Genomic DNA, 18,145 nt, shown 5'->3' on the forward strand with positions numbered 1-18,145 from the left:
TGCTTTGTCATAGCTGACTCATAGCCTCAGTGTTTATAATCATGGTGCTAAGTCCCATCAGTTCATTTAATGCTCACACGTGAGCACGTGTGTTTGCGGGTACACATTACTGCTAGGAGATTTCTCCTCCCAACCCATGCTAATTACACTGTCCACTAATTCAAAGTCTGAGGGATGGGGGAAGGCAGAGATGATAAGTAATCATGGACTGGAAAACTTGTGCTGTTTAAATTATAATAGTATATGTCAAGAAACAGGCTAATTTTTGGTTATACTCCATCGGAGCAGGATTCAGTGTCTCGTGGAGTCAATGGACTTGGCTTTGTTGACTCCAGCAACACAGGATACTGCTTCTGAAGGCTGACCCACCTCCAGCTCAGACAAAATGGCCCCATCTTTAATGCCATGAGATTTTTCTGCAGGGTTGAGTATTTCCAGGCTCTCTTTCCCATTATTCCAGGGTAATTCCCCTTTGCTGGTAAGTCAGCGGCACTTCTATAAAGGAACTGGAGAGAATGATCTCAAATGTCCCACTTGGTCTTCGTTGGGAGGGAGAGGCAGCAGTAGGGCTGAGGAAATTGGAAGAGACTTTGGATAGTTACATCAATGTGTTGCAGAAGGAAGATTTGCCTTTGAAGAAGAGTTAAGTGGGTTCTGAGATGCCTCCTTTGGGTTATAAAAGGCCTGGAAATGCATTATCGCATTTTTATGTTCTCATCTAGAGGGATGGAACAGTGACAGAAAGATTTGATGGGACCTGCCCCTTATGGCTGTGGCCAAGAGAGTGCTTGTATGATTCTCTTATTCTTGTATGATTCTCTTATTGGCTAAGAGAGCAAGTGGTGACAAAAACCTAGCCCAAAAGGTATGATTATTCCTCATTTCTGCATGTGTTCTTCAGGCAGCAAGTACCTTTTCTTGTGCTGATGCTGTGCAAAATTTTAGTGAGGCCTTATTTATTTTTTCCTGATTTTTTGTGAATCATTTGACTCAGCCGCAGCTTCTTTAATGCCCTTGTTTTTGTTTTTTTTCTAATTCATCCATGAAGAGGTAAATAATTTATATCAGTGTGACTTCAAAGGAATATTTGTTAATTAATTCAAAATACCTCTATTATTTGCCTGTACCCATTGAATTGGTAGTAGCTATGGACAGACATAATGGCCCTCTCTGAGCAATTATAGTTTTATTTCCTTCTGACAAAATCCAGCCCACTTAAAGAAGTGTTTGAGCCTGGGCCTTGGTTTTGCTACAAAAGAGAAGTACTCTTAATATGCCTTAGTTAGCATTTGGTGGGAGCCTAGGGAAGACAAAGCATTTTTGTAGCTGTGACTCTGGATAGTGAGCTGAGCTACTCAGCCTGTTAACTATGGACAGCAGCATGAACGGGACTGACCCTCGAAACCACTTTGATTTTGCAGATTTGTTAGGTCCACAGACCTGGAAATAAATCTTTCAGGTCTAGACAACACATACAGGTGTGAAATAACTTTTTTTTGTGTGCTGCTTGGCTGCAGTTACAAGGAAGTTCTGTTCCTCTAAGTGTAAGCAGAATGGAATTTATCTTATTGATCATCTCTTGTTGAATGCATGTAGCCCTGGCACGCGGGACTTGCCATACATAGCTTAAGAGAACATTTTTTCAGTGCCTGTGCTTACAAAGGTATCCTTTCCTTCCCGCTTCCCAAGTGCATTTCCCCCCTTCTTCAGTGTAATCTGTCCTGCTGCTGCCTAAGGCTTTCATTATCCTAGGAATATGATCTCAGCCTGAAACCCAAACCAAGATGTAAACAAAAGAGCAAGTGGCAGAGCAGTTGGTTTGGGGTTGTTCTGTTTTGTTTCTCCTTAGCCTGTGTTGTCTGTTTCTGGAGAAGTCGCCCTTGTGCTTAGCATCTTGTTTCAATTGCTGAGGCGTTCCATATCTTTGAAGGGTTACCTGCACTTGCTTGTGGTATGCTGCTCCTAATCACCTCCGTTCACTGCTGACACATACTTGGCTCGTTTTATCAGTCTGTGATCTGGAGGTGGGGGCAGGAACCGTGGTGCTTTCCTGCGATGGCAGGTAGCAGTGAGAGCCCGCACACGGCCTGGCAGGGCGAGTCAAGGCTGTGGAAGAGGGGAAGAAAGAGCGTGTTCATCAAGTACAGCTCTGCCCTTAAAGCCACTCTGGAGAGTAACACCGCTGTGGGGAGGACAGTCTGGGTACACTTGTGTGTTGCTGGCCAGCCATGGGGACAGGGTGCCTCCTGCCAGCCCTGGAAGTCTGGGAGCCCCCTGAGTCCCTCTTGCTCCTGTTCTCCCTCTCTCCTCACCTATCCATGGAGCCCAGCCTGGAAGCTGGTTGCACCAGCCCTGACCGATACTCGAGTCGCTGTGGTGTGTTTGGGAGCTGCTTGGGAGCGAGGGCAAGCCCGGGGCACTGAAATGCTTGTTGTTGCAACACCTCCTGTGAGCTGCGCCGGTTCCAGTTCTCGCACTCCTCCCCGCCTCGCTGACAAACACTACAGGAATGTGCCAAGCCAAAGTCTCTGGGTTTCTGTTTAAATTTTCACTTTTATTTTGACTTCTTGAATAAAAGAAGCTAAAGAGATGCCCAGTTTTCTGGGCTTCTAAATAAGACAACACTGTGCCGCTGGTGTATCTTCAAAAATTGGCCATGGAATTTTAGGTCTTCCTATTACTCCAGTTAGAGGGAGCTTCCTTCTCAGAGAGGAGGTACTCAGCTCCTACAGCTTGTGTCCTGCACGTACATTAACAAGAGCAGCAAAATCATTAGCTACTCCCAAAAGCTTGGCCCAAGAATTTAAAATATGCTGTCCAAGAGGATATGAAGGTTTGAAAGACAACTTCTAATGTGGCTTCTAGTGCGGTCTCCTAGGCAGCACAGAAAGGCAAACAACATATGTTATGAAGCTGTCTTGAAAAAGCAAGTGTAATTCATATGCTGTGCTCATGTTCCCGGTGAGATCTTCCATAACTATATTGATGTTAGCTTGATCAGTTACTGAGCTTTCATGAATTGATACTAGGGGATTTCTTTCTGCCTTACAACTGCCTGATCAGTGATTTAAAGTCAAGTGAAGGCTAGGATTTCAGTGTCTGCAAGACATTTTGCACTTGGGAATGTTTTCAGCCATTGCTTCTAGCTTGCATACTTGTCTTCTGTAACCTGGATTAATGTTTTCTTTCTTCAGTCAACACCATCATTGAAGTAATGATGTTAAATTAGTCATGATCCAGTAACTTACAACATGGGATGTTTTGTCAGCACAGAACATTGTATGTTTTAGATTGCAGGGTAGGAATCCACTCACTCACTGTTTTTAATTAAAAAAAAATAAATAGCACAAGTTGGGATGCTTTCTAAAACTAACAAAAATACAGAAAGCAAATATGATTATTTTCAGGGTTCCAGCTCAAAGGGGCAAAGGTTAAAGATTGCAATGGATTGAAGTTATTAATTAACAACTACTTACTGGATTTTTCCTAATTTATGACTTCATGTATTACAACTCTTTTGGTAAAACATCATATACATGCCCAGTGAGTAATCATACAGTATGAATTGACAAAAAAAAAGAGCTTAGAACACAGCAGCTACAAATTAGTAGAGTCTCTTCTTGACTGGAGCAGGTCAGAATTTACTCAACAAAGCCCTTTGTTGAAAGAATGACTTCTCAGTTGTTTTAATAAAATAGAGGAATCACCCTGGGTGCTGGACAGGAGTTGGCTCTGCCAGGGTGTGCTGCCCATGCCTGGAGCAGGGCACAGCTGTAGTGCTGGGGGCTGAAGGACAGCTCCACAACTGGGCCAGAAATCAGCTGCATCCTTATTAGGGACACTTTGTGTGGCTCCCTCTGTGACTCCAGGTGTGGGTGACGGCTCTGGTGCCATGGCTATGCTGAACTGACTAGGACACACTCTGGAGGGACAAGGAATTGCTGGGCAAGGTGGGGGCCCTCATGGGAGACCCCCAAGAGACTTGTGATGAGCTTAAATAAAAGCTCACTTTGTCTGAGCTTTTATTTAAACAGGACTGTGCAATTTGAACAGAATATTAAACCTCAAAATGACTTTGAGAGCATCTGCTTCCCCACGTGTCTGCAGAATTTAGTATTTAACCACCCTTTATAACCAGGGCATCATGAATGTTTGTATCCCCTCTAGCAGGAGGGGAAATGGAGAGGGAGAGAGGGAGGTCTGAAAAGGGAGTGTGGAGTTGGGAAGGTGAAGACCAAAGGGCTCGATGAGGCTTTTTGTCTCCCTGGCATTTGGAGAACTTTTCTGTGCAGGGGGGAACCCACAGTCCATCTTGTTGTGATTCAGCCATATTTCAATAATAGATGCAATTTCAGTGTGAGAGGCTGAAACATGCCTGGAAATCTGTTAGTTAGACAGTGGCCATTTTACTTGTGGGGGTTTGATCCTGGACAGAATCCCCAAGGGATCAGGATCCTGCAGGAGGTGGATTTCCATATCCGCCTGATTGCCTCTCTGCCTCCCTTCATCATGGCTATTTGCAGTCACTAATAACCTCATAACTTGCCTGTAAGGCATTGTCTTTGCCTTATGGATTAGAAGCTGAAGTGCCGCACAGACAAATGACTTGCCCAAGGTCACGCAGGAAATCACTGTGTGAGCCAAGAACTTAAAAACCAGCATTTCTGAATCATGGCTTTAACATCTCTGCACCAGCTTTAGCCTGGTTAAGGCTGGGTCCCTGCACAGAAGGAAAGAGTGGAGAAAAGCCCCCAAAAGCACAAAACATATCAAAGCCCATGTTCACATTCTTTAGTGAGAAACTCAAGCTTTGCTCTTATGATCTGACTCTTCACATTTCCCCAGGTGTCAGTCACTCTGAAAAGCATTTCCCATTGTGTTTACTTGGTCAATGAATGAACCTTCAGGGTCACGAAGCCTTCTTGCCTGCTGCCTCTTGGATTTTTCTTTGTTTTCTTTTCCTTTTGGTGATGTTAGAGGGCAGGCAAGGGAGGGACCTCAGAGGCAGGCAGCCAAGGGTGTGAGCAGTGCCAGGTTACATAATGGCTTTGCTGACATGGATTCTCGTAACTGCTGCCTATTCCTGCCCTGCCAGGAACAGCCCATCAGGCGGCAAGTTTTGAAAGTCTAATCAGTCCAGACCAATAATCTGTTGGCCCATACAGGGCTGCAGGAGAAACCCTGCTCATATGTGTGTGTTTTCTGAGGGAACTTATTAATTAAATGTAATAATATTTAATTATCTTGGTAATAGGTGGCTGGGAGCTACAGCAGTCTGATGAAGCACATGTGAGAGGCTGGGGAGGTTGGAGTGATCACAGTGCAGGAGGGAGGGCACAGGTTGAGCTCAGGGGGGGATGCAGGGGAGCTGCTCCCAGGAGTGCCTGACCCCAGGGGCAGGATACTGGTGATCCCGGGTAAGCAGTGCTTCATTCTGCTCACATCTGCTCAGTAAAGGGTATGATTCCCTTTAATTTTTTTGCCTACCTTCTCTTTTGTTTACTGATGGTCTGCAGGGGTGGAGTTGCAGGCATTTTGAAGTGCCCAAGCAAATCCTCTGTGTAGGTTCGAGCTTTAAAGCCATGTGAACATGCTGGATACACCACTTTCTGATGTCCACAGGATTGGAAACTTTATCTTATTTCAGTAATTGCTTTAAACAGGATGCTATCCTAAATTTACTTCATTAAGCAGTCTAGCTCTTTAACTAACCGATGAAGCAAACCCTGATATCTCATTTCTGCATTTTTCCTGCCCACTTTTAGTTCATTAATTTATCCATGCCTCCTCCTTGTCACAATGTCAGAGAAGCATCTCAAAGTCTAGTGCTCTGAAGGTGACTATTCAAAGGAACAACTTGATGGACATACTGAAGTTTAGATATATTTTGAAGTCTTCTACCAAAAAAAGATATTAGGTTCTGAAAGCCAAAATGTCATTATGGAAATATTTTGGAGAAAATGAAGTTTGTTCATGGACTTTTTTTTTTGAATTATCATATTTGTTGTGATTTGTAGTGGTCTATATCTGTGATAGAGTTGCAAATGATTTCCCTGACTGGGATTCTTTCACAGGCTTTAGCACTGAGCACATCTGTGCATTTTTTCCACATCATTCCTTGGTTTTAAGAAATTTGTGTTTTCAGCAATTTGGCCATAAAACGTGGCCACTTCCATCAGGGTGATGTGAAGAGCAGGTGAATTGTTTGGAAGTGCTCTTGACTCGAGCTTTGCTGGGGCACGGGCCGTTGCACAGGCTCTGAAGTGGGGCTGGACAGAACCAGAGGGCAGAGGTGGAGGTGCTCAGTGGGACTCAGCCCCTTCCTCTGCTGGAACAGACCTCAGCTGCTGTGTCACTGGGGAAGAGGAGGCTTCATCTGGGCCTTTTGTGTTGACACAAAGGAGCCTTGCATTGCTTAACTGCCTTATTTGAGGCAATACTTCACCTCATGGGGAACGTCTCCGACGTGACAACATGATTTGAAACATCTGTTTTGTCTTTGTGGGCAGCATGCTTAGGGATGTTGTCCACTCCTCCTTGGTGTGAAAGAGTGTGCAAGCTTGCCAGAATCCAGCCTTCTACAGACACTAAACACAGTTGCTGTGCAGCACTTGTGGAGAGTATCACAAATCCACAAATCTTAATTTTTGCACTCTGATGTCAACCAACTCATACCCATAAAACCAGGAAGAATAGATTGTAGTTTTTTAGAATTTTCATTTAATCAATTAAAAAACCCTAAACATCTGCTCTAATGAAGATTTGGATATTTTTCAGGTAATGTGAAGAGAAAATACCTGTGACAGTAGGGATGAATTATACTCTAAACACCAGCTGAAATTTGCTTTCGATGTACTTTGTAGAAAGAGCTCCATTCACTGGTAGAGCAAATTTCTAGGCTGTTATTTGTGATGACTCAATCATGAACTAAAAAAATGTCAATTGGAGCAACTACACCAAGAGAAAATGTGACTGCCCTACTGGGAAATTCTGTATTCAGTGCAGAAGGACTTGTTTCATTACTTATTAAAATAAAAAATATTTAATGGTTTACTAATCTCATGCATAGAATATATTGGTTTAGAGAAAAAGTATTTATTGATGTGAAGGGAGTAGGACTGGAAGGTCTTTGAAAGAATTTGCTGTTTGGCTCACTACAGGTATGGCTGATGTATACAGCACACTTTGGTTTCAGTATGACTTAAAAAAATTTCCGCTTTGACCTAGAAGTGACCAACATCAGTTTTGGTTTTTTTTGTCCTGACCAAGTCAGCAATTCCACTTCCTCCTTTGCTCTCCACAAGGAGCAAATGCCATAGAATCATAGAATGGTTTGGGTTGAAAGGGGCCTTAAAGGTCATCTTGTTCCAACCCCCTCTGCTACAGGCAGGGATACCTTCCACTAGACCAGGTTGCTCAAAGCCTCAGCCAGCCTGGCCCTGAACACTTCCAGGGTGGGGGCATCCATAATTTCTCTGTGCAAATCAGTTCTCAGCACCCTCACAGTAAAGAATTTATTGAAATGCTGTCTTTCAATTAAAAATTGTTACTCTCCATCCTATCACTACACTACCTGATGAAGAGTGCTTTCCAGTCTTCTGTTCAGGCCCCCTTTGGGTACCACAAGGTTGCTATAAGGTGTCCCTGGAACATTCTCTTCTCTAAAAGCTAAATAACCCAAATTCTCTCATATGGGAGATATTCCAGCCCTTGCATCCTCTCTGTGACCCGTCTCTGGGCCTGTCTTATGCTGGGGACCCCAGAGCTGGATGCAGCACCGAGGCAGTGGGAGTGGGGGTGTCTCATGAGAGTGGAATAGTGGGGCAGAACCACCTGCTTCAACCTGTTTGCCACACTTTTGATGAAGCCCAGGACGTGGTTGACTTTCTAGGCTGCAAGGCTGCACTGGCAGGTTGTGCCTGGGTTTATGTTCACCTGGTGCTGTGCAGCTGGCTGTGTGCTAGTGGGGCTCTGGGGGGTTTGCTGTTCCAGCAGGCACCAATTACCTCCTTAACAAAAAGTTCACCAGTGATGGTCTGGAGACACTCCAAGTTAAGTATTGTAGGCTTATCCATGACCATACCATTCAGAAAGAGGTCATAGTTCATTAATTACTCTGTCATACATCTAATGCAGGACAGGGCCTGCCTAGTTGCTGGCCTGATGGGGCTGTGTGTGCAGAGATGCCTTGGCTGGCTTTGCAGGAGCTGGTGCTGGCCCTGGAGGCTCTGCTGTTTCAGCAAGGCACTGGAGGGGCTGGTTCTACATGCTGGATGGCTTTCAGATCCCAGCCAGGCAGGACCCATGTGGATGCCTAGGATTCTCTTGGCTCAGGGGTCTCTTTTGGCTGCTCCAAACCAAGTAGAGACAGAGCTGTTTCTAGAAAAAAGAAATGCTTTGCACCCACATAAAATGGTTACAGGGTCATCCTTCTTACTTCACCTGGGCTACTCCACTTCTGCTGACTGTGGACCAGTCCTTCTGGCTGCCTCAGTCTGAGACTGGCCAGCTTGCCTGCTGCATGGCTGCTGGGTAGGAGGGTGTAAGAGCGAGTGGTGTGCCTGTATGATGCTGTGGTAGTGTCTGGTGTGGCCCCAGTGTCTTGTTCTTCTTGGCGGCTCCTGGGCTAGCAACTCTGGCTACATGGCCATGCAAGCAAGCATATGGTGGAGATATAAATTATAGAAACAAATTCTATCTGAGCTTGAAATAACTGTGTCATGCTTCAGGGCATCCAAGTCACAGTCTAAATCTGATTGGATTTACTGCCAGTCATAAGAATTGATTCTGGCAGGAATAATCAATACTGCCTCTTAATTCTCTTGAATGGTGTCAACACATTCGTGCCTAAGAGACACATTCCTCGTATTAAAGCATGGCAATCAAAATAGTTCAGTGCTGAATGAACATATTGAGGGACCTAAATATACAGATCTGTGTGCTTGCTCAACCATGATGAGAATATGATCTGATTTTGGTTCTGGAGTGAAAACACACCCTTCTCAGAGGCAGATGGTCTTGTCAGTGCAGGTAGCTCTAGGCAGAGCAGAGGTGCTGTGTGTATGTTTGTGTTACCTAGCACGTGGTGGCAAGGAGAAGCTGTGCTGGTACCTTGTGGCCTGGATTCAACTGGGAGAGATGGAGCCCTTTTAAACATGGAGCCTCTTGTAGCCATACTGTTTAAACCTGCCTTGTCCATGTGTTGGTCATAAGGAGCTCGCTTGAAGCTCAGGTTTGGAGACCCTTTGGGCAAGTATGTTCAGCAGTGCCATGGTGAGCACACCTGAAGAGCTGCACCAGTTTGTCTGGACGCTGTCCTCTCTCCAGGAGTGGCCAGGTAAACAGGCACTGTGGTGGAAGGCAGAGCAAGGCAGGTGTGCATGTCACTGCTCCCCTCATGAGGGGATGTTCACAGTAACTTCCTGAAAGTCACCCAAGGATTTCTGTCATGCATTTGGTCAGGGTTTTTACAATATTATGTGATCATGTGGTTTTACAGTTTTCTCTGCCTTCACGGGGAACTCCCCGTGAGTCAAGGTCTTAAACAGCACATAACCTCTATGAACAATACAATGTTTCCCACTTCCCTTCTCTTCACTTTGTGCCCCGACCCTCAGAGCTGGGTTGGCAGTGACAGGAGCCTCAGCTCCTGGCTCTGATGCAGGCTGGCCAGGGGCTGCACAAGAACTTCAGTCAGGCCCAGCATTGCAAATGATGCAGTGCCTTCAGGAGGGGTTTGGGACAGATAAAGAGGAAACTTCTGCTCTTAGATATTGCTGCTGCTCTGTGCTATAGATCTGGGACCTTGCTGTGCTAAGTGATCAACAAACAAATGTCCCAGCTCCTGGCACGCTGTAAGCTAAAAGAATTCTGCCATGAACTCAGGTAGGAATCCAAACATCTACGCTCTCTGGCTTTGCAAGCAATGATTTGCCAAGTCACTTAAGGAAGTGAAGTAGTTTCCAGAGATTCTGCAAAGCTGCTCTGGCAGATATTTTATTAGACATCTTTGCCAGGAAACTGAAGCAATACCATGATATGGTAAGGACACTTAACACTCTTCCAATATCAACATAGTATGAACAAATAGCCAACTGACACAGAGCTGTATGAAAAGATACACATCAAATATATGCTTATGTGTAATGGATGACAGATACTTGTCATAACCTTAAGCATAAAAAAATATGTTGCTATCTGGACCAGAATAATTGTTAGAAAAACTCTTCAACTGCATTCTGAGTATTCTCCATTTCAATGCTGTTGAAAGCCATACTGTAACCAAGATATGAATATTTTAAATGATTTAGCTTTACAGATAAGAAAAAGATTGGAGTCATAAAATGAAATTCTTGTTATTTTCCCCATGTCTTCTTGAAGTAGTACTGATCAGCATTTTGTCAGCTTATAAGTTTTGTATAGCATTAAGTGAAGACTTGAAATTCTACTAGAAATTCCTTTTTAAAAGGAACAGATTTTAAATTAAAACAGGGGTGCAGAGCTTTATCTGCTTCAACAATTGATGTTAGTAAGTGGAAACAAAAAGTCACCTGAAATTTCTTGCACTACTTAATTTGCATTTCTGGGATTTTTATAATAACCAAATATGCATCTTGTAAGGTGTAACTGAATTCAGTTCATGCAAAGAACATGGTACAATTTTTTTGTTTTGCAACTTTCAAATTTGCTGTCTTTCTGACAGAAGCATATAATTTTTCACATTAAGATAGGCCCTCTGCTCTCTTCATTGTCTAAATAAAAGGCAGAAGCTGACACTTGTGTATTATGATATTTATATTGATGCAGCTTTTGATGCAAAACCATTTTCTTTCCCTACTTAACAGGCAGCTTCCTTTATGTGGTACTGAGAGCTAGACAGTGAACCCCAAGTGATTGTAATACTCTCCAGACACTTCAATTATGTCACTTTTTTAGATTTCTGATGTGGAACAGGATCATCCAACCTGCTTGAACAGCCATCCTCCTCCCTTTCACAACATTTAAAAAGTTTTCTTGAAAGGTGAACTTGTTTCAAATGCTGTAAATGTTGAACCAAGAATGTCTGGGTAAATCAAATAGCAGAGATGCCTTATTTATCATGAAGTGAAGGAAGTTGTGATGGATTCTTGTATCATGAACAAACTGGTTGTCTTCCCATCATCCTGGAAGTGCCCTAATTTCATAGCATATACCTCTGGGGCAGAAGGAATTCAGCATGTGAAAGCTGAATGTGTTGAAAGTTCATTTGTGTTTTTAACTCAAAAAAAAATGTTTGTGGAAGAGCTGTTGAACATACTCTGATATGAAGGAATGATTAGCAGTGGCCAAGAATACAAAGGCCCTTTGCCTTTATTGCCTGGCATAATTGTGTACTGGAGCTCTCCAGGAGAGCTGGGATCTGCCTCCAGGGCAGATGCCACTCATTTATTGGAAAGTACACCTGCCTGTTGCAGAACTGTGGAAATTAAGCATGCTAGCTTTGTTTTTTGAGAAATGGTGGGGCTGCAGGGAAATGACAAGGCTTTATAAAGCACTGTGTAAAGTTGAAATCAATGGGTAGTCTGGCACTGTGGCACCCAGAGCCTCCAAGGATTGTAATTCAGTCCCAGCTGCAAGCTGGCACCTGTGGGGTGGTGGTCAGGACATGGACATCACTCCTGTTCCATCACTCTGGCTGAAAGAGATGGGAGCAGCTGTGCTGTCATGCCTCACCAGTACTGGTGGGATATTGAGGGGAGGATTCTGACAATGAGCAGCACCCAGGCTTGGCCCCCTCCTGCCTCATGTCACTTAACCCAGTTCTTCCACCTCCTTGTATGCTCAACAGAGTAGACTCTGCACAAAGAGCTCTATCTGAATTCATATTGATTTTCTTCCAATATGGGCTTATCCCATCGTGTAGAAAGAATAGATGTTTTAAATTGAAGAAATAGAAAAGAATGTGGTGGTTTCATTTTCAAAGCTATAGGAAATGTAGATGTGGTACTAGGACAAACAGTGTTGCAGCTGGTCATTGTTGGTTGCAACACTGAATGAGACCCAGCTGGGTTAAAGCTCTGGCTTTTCCACCAAAGCAGGTGCCTTTTGCCCTTGCATGGTGGGCAAACAGGCTGGGAGTGTTGGAGACTGCTGTTGGCCAGCTCTCTTTAGCACCTTCCTCCCTGAAAGCACCTCTTTTGTTAAGGCACTGGGGAATATAATGAGGAAGTGAAACAGGTAAATATATCTTTACTCATCCTCCTATTGCTGTGAAGGGAATTTGAATGCACTTTTGAAATCTGCGTTGACACAATTCCACAGAGTCTGAGGTAACAGGGGTCAACTTCTGTTGTGCTAGCATGTGAGTCTTGAGATCAGCATGGCTGTGAGCCGTTTGAAATATTTCACTTGGTATGAGGAGAGGTGAATACCAGGGTTGTATGGCAGGTCTAGCTGAATAAGGACTCCAGTTAATATCTGCTGAAGATTTTCAAAGGGAAGTATTTATCCTTGTGCCAAATGTCTGTACCTGATATGTCTGACCTTGGGTGTTGTGTATTTCTCCTCTAAAACACGAGTTTTGAAATGCTGCTGTTCTGATTTTCTAGTTCTTTTTTGCCTGAGAAGAGCAGGTGTGGGTGTACTTCTGCTCTGTTTCAGTGCACCACAGTGAGAAGTGAAGGCAAGCAAAGCAAGGCCCTGTTGAGGGGTGAGAGAGGGGAGACAAGTGTGGTTCTGCCTGGAATTCAAGTTACAGCTTCTAACCCTGGAGTGGCTTTATTTGGGTAGGTCAAGGTGTGTGCAATTGGCCTGCCAATCAATCCATCTCAAATGCATTAAAAAATGCAAGATAGAACTCTTCCACCTAGAAATTGTTCTTATAAAAGTGTGGACATATACACAGAGAAATAAAAAGTTTTGGGCAAAAAGTCTGTACCTGCTGGATATCACAGTAAAAACCAGAAGTGCTCAGTCTCTTTAATTTTTATTAAAAAAATAAAGAAGCCTCCGTTTAACAGCGTAACAATGTCCTCAGAATTCTTTAGGTTATGGTCTCAGAGCAGAGGGACCAAATTATTGAAAACTTTAGCTTTGCTAGAAGCAGAGAGTGTGGCTCAGCCGGTGGGCTACTGCAGACCTTATCTCTCGCTACAGCAACCTGAAAGGAGGCTGTAGTGAGGCGGAGGTTTGCCTCTTCTCCCAAGTAACTAATGATAGGATGACAGAGAATGGCCTGAATTTGCACCACGGGATGTTTAGATTGGATATTAAGAAACATTTCTTGATGAAGAGGGTTGTCAGGGAAGTGGTTGAGTCATCATTCTTGGAGATATTTAAAAGATGTGTAGATGTAGCACTCAGGGACATGATTTAGTGGTGGACTTTAGTGGCAGTGCTGGGCTAATGGTTGGACCTGATGATGTTTAAAGGTCTTTTCCAGCCTAAATGATTCTATGATTCTAGTTCTATGCTCTTTCTGAAGGTTTTCAACATTTAAGGAAAAATGAGGGAAGTGTGTGTACATCACAAAGCTGAAAGCAAGGTCCCAGGGAAGGGAGCAAGAATACACTTTGGATGTTCTTACTAGACAATTTTGAACTTAGAAACATGGTGGGCAGGAGGATTCTGTTTTGGAGGAAAAAAAAATCCTTATTCTCTTCTTTCATGTAATCCAGATCAAAATTTGTAATGACCTATGCTGAAAACAAACCCAAGTATTGAGGTGAAAATGCACCATTCTGTGGGGTTTCCTTGTATGTAAAAGCAGAAAGTTTGAGTTGATTCTTGGCATGCAAAGCAGAAAGCAGAAACAAGCTGTGAAGGGGGTGAGAGTCATGAGATGGCTGAGCACAGTTTTGCTGAAACTCTGTAGTACTGGTAGAATAAAGAGTAGGGGGCTTGACATTCTTCATGAAGTGATCCAAGCAGGCTGTAAAGAGTCTCAAAGAAAAGGTTGCATCAAAATGAGAAGTGAAAGGGTGGATGTGTACACACTAAAGAAAACTTAAAAAAACATGGTTAGAATGAAAAGGAAACTAATCCACATACTTTGATTAGGAATGGAATTTTCTGCTGTTTCCCAGACAATGCTGGCATCATGTGGCCACTTTATTTAGCTTGCCTTGTACTAAAATATTTCTGAAAACTCATTGCTTTCTCAGCGTCTTTCTGATTGGGATTCCTTTAAAAAAAAAAGCTCATGAACACTCACAGTTCAATGCTCATGGTGTGACTCCTGGGGATGTCCTGTTCAGGGTGATGAGCTGGACTTGATGATCCTTCCAACTCGGAATATTCTGTGACTGTGACTGCTAAACTCAGCTGTGTGCCTTGCCTGGATGTCCTGTGACACCATCTCCATTTTCTATGAGGAAATGAGAAGTCTTCAATTGGTCATTTGGGGTCTTTTACTTTCTGACCACTGATCATTTTTAAAGTGATCAGTCACCCTCTTTCAACACACAGAACAGTTTTTAGTTGTGCTTGGCTTTTGAATCTAAATGAGAGGAAGAAATTGCCATGTGCATGGCAGGCTGTGCTGGGAGTGTTTTCCCACTGTGGGGACGTTTGTAAGGAGAGGGAACAATGTTAAAGAACAGTAGGTTTGCAGGAAGGGAAAGAAACTGACACAGCAATTCTTCCCAAACAGGAAGAGTGTGGGGTGTAAGAAGAGAAGTGAAGCTCGTTTTTGAAAGCCCAGGAGTAGGAGAGATGATGCAGGGTCCAGGACATAGCCACACAAGAAAAAAGGAGTTAGAACAAGGAGGAAAGGGAGCTGCAGTGATGCTTTTAATGTGTTCTCTGCAAAGGAGTAACATCCTGTTTAAGGATCTTAGAGGAGTCTTCTGTAACTGCTGTGAGAGAAAAAACTGTGCATGTAATTCCAAGCTGAGCTGATTAGTTAAAAAAATCAGGATATATGGGAGTATTTTTACATCAGTACTACTGGTATTTTTGAAGAATGGAAACCTGAGTAGAACAGCATCTAATACTACTTGAAGTAGAATCCTCTTACACTGACCATCTTCAAAGAACTTTGCACAAGTGGTCCTGAAGCTCAAGTAAATAATGCTTGGGTAGAGTAGCTTTAATCCATGATACTAGCAGCTTATTAATGTGCATATCAAGTAACCTGGCAGAAACAGAATCTATTTGGAGGAGTTCCTCTTTGAAGTTCTGTACATCCAGATAAAATGGAGAACTTGTCAATAAACATAAACAGTTGGAAAAGTATTTCTCCCACTTGAGTTTCAGACTGTGTAAGAGATGATGCAGCAATATTAAATGTATTATGAGACAGAGCAAATGTATAATTGCACACATGTACAGGGTAGTGGTGCATGCTTGTATATATTTCTGTATTTATAAACACTTGTGTGTGCATATATATATATGTGCACAGACAAATTCTTTTATATGAAGTTTTCTTTTAAAAAACCTCATACAGGTAAAAAAAGAAATGGAAGTATAATATGTAAAATGACTAATAGAGCTGTTCAACCTTGTAAAACCAAACAAGTCTTGGTCACAAATAAGTGCATTGTGTCTGGATGTCTGATAGCAGCAAGTGGAAAGTCAGTTACTAGGAAACATGTGCCTCATTCCAAAGTATGCAGTGCTTGCTCTATAAATGCAGACATTTGTTTAAGTAAATATTGACTACAATTACGGCGCTGTCTTAATGTCTTTTATGAACTTTTTACTATGTGTTTAGGTGACATGAAATCTTTAATCTGGATTGATTGAGATTTAATGTTTAATCTTGTTCAGATTTGTTGCTCTTTGTTAAGATATTTAGCTTGGATTCTGACAAGACTTCAGCCGGGAGTAGGATACAAAATTCCATAATTCATGATAATAGACTTACTTGGGCATCTACCCTGTGATAAGTAAATATTTTTGCATCTAGGTGATGATTCAAAGCAGAGCACTAAATTTCTTCTCCTTTATCACTTGGAATATAAGTGCAGTTTCCTGGGAAAGCTTTCTTTATCTAGAGTAGACCCAGGAAAATCAGACTAATTGAATTCAGTACTGCAGATCCATGAATGTAGGCTCTGCCTTTCTGCGGCAGATACTTTTGTGCAGCTCCTATCTAAAAGGGAAGACACTTTTAATTCTTTGGCTATACATGGTTAAATATAAAGAGCAATATATGCACATACCTATTCTGTGTGAGGTTTGCTAGATCATTTGTTCATAAAGGCTGCTTTTTCAGCTCTGGTTCTTAGAAGTTTTGATAAAAAGACAGTAAATGTGTGTGCTGTTTTATGTGCTCTTTCAGTGCAATTTTAATCAGGAGACTGTCTGCACTGTTAAAAGTTGTTGGGCTGGATACAAATTGAACTCACCAGTATGTAGAGGTATTACTGTCAGGAATATGACTTACTGGAAGCTATTAAATACATTTTACTGACTGTTTTGAAAGGGTATAAACGGCTGAAAAGGAAAATTAGAAAATAAGTGTGGCTGGGGAGAAGATAACAGGTTCTTCTGCTTAAATGTGGAACTAGGGAAAAGGTGAGCTTTTTGGTAGATTATGCTTTCTCTAACAGTAGCTTCTCAGTTCTCCTGGTTTGAAGAATTAGAAATTCATTCCTTAATGTTTTAGAGGCTTTTGCATAGCTCTGTGGGTGAAAGTGGGATGTGTCATTTACAATGACCTTAATCATTTTGGGCCACAATATTCCTGGTGTCTGTGTAGTTTTACCAGAGCCATAGAGAGCAACCCCTGGCATGTGGACGTGAAGTGCATCTTCACAAGGCAAACAGGCTTACACCTCTTTCTGCCACAGAATGAAACTTCCTTTGGTTGTGAAAGAAAAATAGTGAGCTGTTTGAGGGTTTTTCTAAACTGTCACTTCCCCGTTTCACTCTGGTTTCTCAGTGGGGGCAGAGCAAGTAATAGCTTAAGATACCATCAAACATGATAGCAAGGCATGCTTTATGTTCTCCAGAATATTGTCTATGAGTATGCCTTGCAAGAAGGACTGATATATCCCATGCAATGAAAAAGCATGGCCAGAAATGGACAGTATTAAAATGTTTGTTGTTGCTGATTTTAAATCTAAATCTATTTTCAGGGAAAGAAAAAAACTGCTATTTTTTTTTTTCCTTTTCAAGGGGAGGAAGGAGGAGACCTTCTTAGCTAATTCAGATCATGGTTTCCTACCTAGTTTGTTAAAGATTTAAAGCCCTAGGGGGTGCGCCTCCAAGTATCTTTGGTGACAGAACTCAACAGAGAGCTTTCAGCCCTAGTTTGTGAATGAGAAACATCACAAGAAGTAGAGCAATCACTGAGTAATCAGCTCAAATGCCCCATGGAAAATTTGACTAAACTGGAAATGATGTCAGATTCCCCCATGAACTAAACTACTCTTTCCTTAAACTTCTAAAGAGGTCAGCACCCTGGCAAAGGCAGGAGAGTGAAATTGCTCTTGCGATAAAAAAAACCAAACCAAAAAATCCCCGAGCCCAAAGAAATCAGGATTTGTAAGACTGCATTGCTGCAGGAATTGTGGGTTTTACTTTTTGGGGGAGAGTGGATGAAGTGGTAGAAATTCAAGATCAAAGCATTATTTAAGGATAACTCTGTGGCTATACATTCAGGCTGAATACCCCTATTTTCCTGCGTTGTATCTGTTGTTACCCTGTTCAAAAGCAGGCAGGGAGGAAGGTGGTGCTCAGTTAAGTGTCATGAGAATTTAACAGCCCTGATTGAATACGTGTGAGCATCAGCAGGAAGGAGGATTGCACTTGACTCAGGCTGGCGCTATGCTGACAGAATGCTGCCTGCTCAGGAGACGATGAATAGTGAGATACTCCCTCAGCTCTGGAATGTGGGAAAGAAAGGAGTATTGAGGGAACTGTGTGACTTTAAGCAACCATTTAGACAGGCTCTAGGTTTTAGATCTCATATGAAAGGTAGAGACTGGCAGAAACATGATGCCTGTCGTTTGTTGCACTGCTCTGGAGTGGCAGAAGAGCAAGCAGGTGTTAGGGCTTGGGCCAGCTGCTTTCTGGTAGCCCTACTGGTTGCCTTGCTACAGGTGGATTTGGTCTGTGGGACTGGAGGCTGATGGAAAGGCTTGCTGGGCTGCTCTGTAAAATGCAAAATATGTACCAGCCTGAGGGAGAGAGTGTGGGAACTATTCCTCAGTGGTGA

General features: G+C 42.8%; 1 protein-coding gene across 5 annotated transcripts in view; it reads left to right on the plus strand.

The window, feature by feature from the left end:
* The first annotated feature begins 216 nt into the window (after positions 1-216).
* The window catches only part of ZPLD1 (zona pellucida like domain containing 1), a 100,809-nt gene continuing 82,880 nt past the window's right edge, over positions 217-18,145 (plus strand). For 2 of the 5 annotated variants that reach the window (XM_039732770.1, XM_039732769.1), the window contains exon 1: positions 12,100-12,216. The gene's annotated coding sequence lies outside the window, so the exon portion shown is untranslated. Of the gene's footprint in view, positions 479-12,099; positions 12,217-12,275; positions 12,309-18,145 lie in introns of those variants that run through there. The other 3 variants (XM_039732771.1, XM_039732767.1, XM_039732772.1) reach the window with 3 other exon arrangements.

The sequence above is a fragment of the Passer montanus genome, unplaced genomic scaffold, assembly GCF_014805655.1.
Source record: "Passer montanus isolate IOZ18808 unplaced genomic scaffold, ASM1480565v1 scaffold80, whole genome shotgun sequence".
Classification (NCBI taxonomy): domain Eukaryota; kingdom Metazoa; phylum Chordata; class Aves; order Passeriformes; family Passeridae; genus Passer; species Passer montanus.